Here is a 6,000-nt window from a genome sequence, read left to right on the forward strand (position 1 = left end):
ACTCATATGGACTGAACTTGTTTAATCTTAACTTCTTGCCACCTGGCAGCATAAGGGCCTACCATTGCTTCAAAGTAGTTATGCAAACATCTGAGAACTCATAGAACTCACATTCATAGTTAACTCTAACTGGAGTATGCACATAAACAAGAATATGTTAACACAATAGGCTATAAACCTCAAGTCGTGTGCTAGTGATAAACAACAGGTTTTATTCTTGAAACTTTTCAAGATCTTTAATACTCCCACTGACCTCTTTACATATAAGATTCTCTTTGTCAAGGAAGATTACTTAACAAACAAATATTCAAGAGTTAGTGCGGATTCTTATCAAGATAAACGCTTCACACATTTGGTCTTAGTTGGTCTTTGTTTTATCCAAAACATCACAACTTACCGATTTTAAATGTACAAGAGTAAGAAAACATTTTACTCTACATTTGACAAGTGTTATAAACCTTCTTAAGATTATGTCACTCAAGTTACAATCTTGGAGTATGACTCTAAGACCTTTTTTTGGAATGAAGTATGATTCATCTTTTGACTTAATCATCTCAACAATTCATGATTCCTCTTCTTAGCCAAAAAATTTCACTAAGATGTCCTTAGAGAATCAATTGTGATATGGTTTCATAATCACTAAGACAATCATAAAACACGATACTCAAGTACTCTCCCATCTTTTCAAATTGGAGAAACTTTTATCTTTCTGCCTAATTTGATTCTTCTTATTCGTTCTGCCTTACATTGAAACTTTTCCAATGTTTCAGAATTACACTTAAACTTGTAAGTATAACCATATTCACTAAACTTTAGTAGATCATGATGAATAGCCTTATCGATCTTTGTGGTGGACCTGACCAGTGCACAACCAAGTGTACCCGATCCTATAGTCCTTCACTTGACTCACACGAACATGTGAACAAGGAATTAGTTTTAATTTTCCAAAGATGAAAAATTCTCATTCATCATACAATACAAGTTGCACGATTGCAAGTTTCTATCCAACTGAATTTTGGGTGATGAGAATCTTTCCTTATTTGGTAAATTCTGACACTACCACAAACGAAAGAATCAAATCCATTTTCCAATATTGCTATCAATGGAATCATATAAACAACAATTTTTCATAGATGCCATTGTAATGAAATCAAAACTTTTCTTTTATTTAAAACTTGTGGAAAAAACTTATCCTTACAATGCAAATGCATATGAAAACTTGTTATCTATTCCTAAGCAATATATCATAACTCTTAAGTAGCAGCTCAAAATTCTGATCTTCAGATCATGTAATTGAAATCCATCTCTTCACAATCGGAATTAGCTTACTCTTCCTTTAAGTTTCCTTTATTTGATTCTACAAAACATCAAAATGTGACCTAGTCACATCATGTAATAAGAATCTACAAATAGGAACTTAATAGAGTAAGATAATGGACATTACCTGAAACATAGTCAAATTTGTTGACTTTTACCATCCTTATGGACTTTCAGGTAAATAGGGCAGCTTCACAATCAATGCCCCTTCTTTTGGCAACATAAACATATGGAATCTTTGGTAATGGTACATGGGACTATCTTAGACTTAGCCTTTCTCTTTACCATTTGGTCAACCGAGTTGACTATGGCCAATCCTTTTCCATTGGGAAGAGAAGACTTTTCTGGACTTCCAGTGTTTCCATTGTCAATATCCATGAAAGTTTGGGAAGTATATCTTCCAAACAAATTTGCTTTACCAGTGCCCTAAATCATTTCTGATTCAGCAGCAACAAGCAAATAGGTAAGACTAATAAGGGTCATGTCATGGTCCGTTACATAGTAGTCCTTAAAGAACTCACTATGTGACTTAGGAAGTGACTGAAGAACCCAGTCAACAACCAACTTCCTTGATACTTTGAAACCCAACTATCTGAGCCTGTCAATATGTGACTTCATCTCCAAGATGTAAGTGTACATAGACTTGACAACAGGTTTGAGTGACCTTGAACTATTCAAGTCTTTAAACTTGTAGGTTAGGGAGAATTATTGGAAGAGGTGGAGGAAGAGAAGTATGATTTCCATGATCCAATCACGAGACATCATCTTCATTAGGAAAGCTTGTTCCAAGGGATTTGGGAAGATCATAGTTGTTTGAACTAGACATCTACAATGGGAGAAATTCAAGTTAGTTGATTTAAATCCTTAATATAACACCCAAATGAGATATTAAGGTTAGGACCCAACATAATATTTTATAACTTGGAAGAGGGATGCCGTAATCCAAGCTATAAAATATTTGAAGGTAGGCGGATGACGATTCACAAATTTCAACCATGAAAACCTAATAGGGTTGTAACATCCTGAAAATTTTGTATATCTCTTTAATCCTTCTTCTTTTCCAACTTGTCAAAAGTAGCCCAAAATAGAAAATGGTGACAAGTGGGTACGCTGGGTGTACTGAAGGGTATGCTGCACGTACCTATGGGCGCACAGACTCAACCTAGTACGCGGGGCGTACTGGCCCAAAATCAAAACCCTAAATGAGACATGAGCACTATAAAAGGAATGTTATGGCCTCCATCCTAGCTACCATTTCGAGTGAGTGAAACCCTAAGAGAGCTAAAACTTCGTTCTAAGCTTGTGTGTGTGTTTTTGGGCTTGAAAGTATCTTTGTATGCTTGTGAAGAAGAAGAGAAGATCTTGAAGAGGAAGGTTGGAGTCCAGGCTTCTAGATCTGAGCTAAACAGAGTGAGGAGCTTCTCATAGAGGTAAAAAGCTTCAAACTTTACCATTCATTTGTTATGAGCATCATGTAGGAGCATTTTATGGTTTAAGTGATGGGTTTTGTACATAAGAACATTCCTATATGTGCATACAAACCCTAATGCTTGGATCTAGGTTTCTCTAATTAAACATGCATTGAATCCAAGACTCCTAATGGCTAATTAGGTATAAGAACAATACAAAACCAAAGTTAAAAGCATACCTTGAAACACTTGTTTGATCTTCTTGTTCTTGGAGCTTTAGAGTCACAATTGTCACTCCTCTAATGGCTTACAAACACTAACTAGCAAAGAGAATGATTCGAGAGGGAGGAGAGAGAAGGAAATCGGCCAGGGTATCCTTGCTGTATAGGAGGTGCCGATTTCCCTATCCCAAGGGGTCTATTTATACTTGTAAGGCTCCTAGGGTTTCACCTTTAAACCCTAATTGGATAACTTAGACTCTAAGCAATCCCAATCCCTTCCATAGATAAGCCATGGACGAATTTGAGGCTATCCCAAGCCCTAGAATTCGTCCAACCCATATCCTCTAAGGATTTACAGCCTAAAGTGTAACTATCAAGCAATTGACAGTTTATACCCTCTTATTTAATTAATCTCTTTAAGTCACCAAATTAATATTAATTAATCTATGACTTATATTAATCAAATAACAATATTATTATTAATTATATTATTCTTATAATATATTAATAATATCTATTCTCTCATAATAAATCATCCTACCAAGTTGCTATGGTGAAGGCAACCCAAAAGGACCATGCACAATCGGGTCAATTACTTGCCTAATATAGTTGCGGTCTTAGACACTATTCCAACAGTCTCCCACTTGGATAAGTCTAGTAACTATTTGTACAAGTAAAATCCGATTTGAAATCGTAGCTCTCAAAGACGCTGTCAAACTCTGATCTAATCAATCTTGTCCTTCAGATAAGGGATCCTACAGTCCTCTGTTAGATATCATGCTGACAATTCTATGGAATGATTAGTCTAGAATTTGGTTTCTCAATCTCCGATTTATTTGATATAGAACTTAATCGAACACATCAATTCAGTTATGACCGGACCCGACACATAAGTCAAATCAAATCATCGAGCAACCGAGATATCGCTTTTTCCTTCTTAGGATAAAAGTTATAGATAAACTTCGACTTATATGCATTTACATATTCATTAAACAACTATACACAACAATGCGTTTTATAACATTGAGTTACCAATGCGTTTTCGCATTATCAATGTACAATCAATTAACAAATAACAAACCATATATCTAGGTTTTAAGACTATATGATATTATCGTCTTGCGATCACCCTTTTTATCACATTCCATAAGGTGATTCCAGCAAGCGCGGGTTTGTTCCAATGCTCAAAACTAGTTCATAAGCACTCATGAACGTTGAAGCAATCTTTTGCTATGTCTAAAACCATTTAGACATTCTACACACCTATTCATGACAATCTTCATTCATATCTACTTCTGACATATGAACGATTGTGGACCATTTGAACAATTCAATTATTCTGGAAGTCAAAACATGCAAAGTGAAACAATAGTTAAACAATTAACATAAGATAGTAACATTACTCATAAATAAAACTCCTTTATTTAATCATCAAATGTTAATTACATTTATCTATTATACGTTTCTAATACTATCTAATCTATGTTAATATCATCCTCAGCCCAATACTCCTAGCATGCTGCAAATGCTTAACCCTACTCAGTCCCTTCGTAAGCGGATCTGCTGGGTTATCTTCTGATGATATCCTCTTCACTACGAGTTGTCCTTCTTCTACACGATGTGTAATAAAGTGATATTTTCTGTCGATATGTCGTGATCTACCATGATATCTTGATTCCTTGGTCAAGGCAACCGTTCCTTCATTTTCATAGAAAATCTCCATGGGCTCCTTTATGGTAGGTACAACTCCAAGATCACCAATGAAGTTCTTCAGCCATATTGCCTCATTCGACGCTTTGCTCACTGCAATGCACTCTGATTCGCACGTTGAATCAGCTACGGTTTCCTTCTTGGAACTTTTCCAAGTTACTGCTCCTCTATTTAGGGTAAAGACCCAGCCCGACTACGAACGGTAGTTGTCTCTGACGGTCTGAAAACTGGCGTCACTATACCCTCGCACCTTTAAGTTATCACTCCCTCCAAGGACTAAGAACCATTCCTTCATCCTCCAAAGGTACTTAAGGATATTCTTCACCGCAATCCAATGGGATCTGCCAGGGTTCCCTTGATATCTACTAACCATACTCAAAGCAAAGGCTACATCAGGGCGAGTATAAGTCATAGCGTACATGATTGAGCCAACTGCGGAAGCGTATGGAACTCAGCTTATTTCCGCTATCTCGGCTTCGGTACTCGGACTTTGAGTCTTACTCAACTCGACATTTCTTTGTATCGGTAATTCTCCCTTCTTCGAGTTTTCCATACTAAAACGTTTTAGTACCTTCTCTAAGTAAGTGTTCTGACTAAGTCCTATTAGTCTCTTACATCTTTCTCTTACTATCCTTATTCCCAAAATATAGGAAGCCTCTCCGAGGTCCTTCATAGCGAATCACTTTTCGAGCCAGGACTTAACCTCCTGCAGAGTCGGGACATCGTTTCCTATGAGTAATATGTCATCGACATATAGAACGCGGAAGCTTAGTACACTCCCACTGGCTTTGACATATACTCACGATTCATCTTCGTTTCGTACAAATCCAAACTCTTTGACTTTCTCATCGAAGCAAAGATTCCATCTGCGAGATGCTTGCTTCAGTCCATAAATGGATTTCTCAAGCTTACACACTCTATTCGGATGCTTCGGATCCACAAACCCCTCTGGCTGAGCCATGTAAACATCCTCAGCCAACTTCCCATTAAGGAAAGCGGTCTTGACATCCATTTTCCAAATCTCATAATCATGAAATGCGGCAATAGCTAGCATCACTCTTATAGATTTTATCTTCGCAACTGGTGAGAAGGTCTCTTCATATTCAACTCCGGGAGTTTGAGTAAAGCCCTTCGCAACCAATCGTGCTTTATATGTGTGTACCTTTCCATCCACGTTGGTCTTCTTCTTGAAGATCCATTTGCACCCAACGGTCTTACGTCCGGGCACATTGTCAACCAAATTCCAAACTTGGTTATCATACAAGGATTGGACCTCGCTATCCATTGCCTCTTTCCACTTTGCAGACTTTGGGCCTGCCATGGCTTCCTTATAGCTATTAGGT

This window comes from Lactuca saligna, chromosome 8, assembly GCF_052625555.1.
Source record: "Lactuca saligna cultivar CGN05327 chromosome 8, ASM5262555v1, whole genome shotgun sequence".
NCBI lineage: Eukaryota > Viridiplantae > Streptophyta > Magnoliopsida > Asterales > Asteraceae > Lactuca > Lactuca saligna.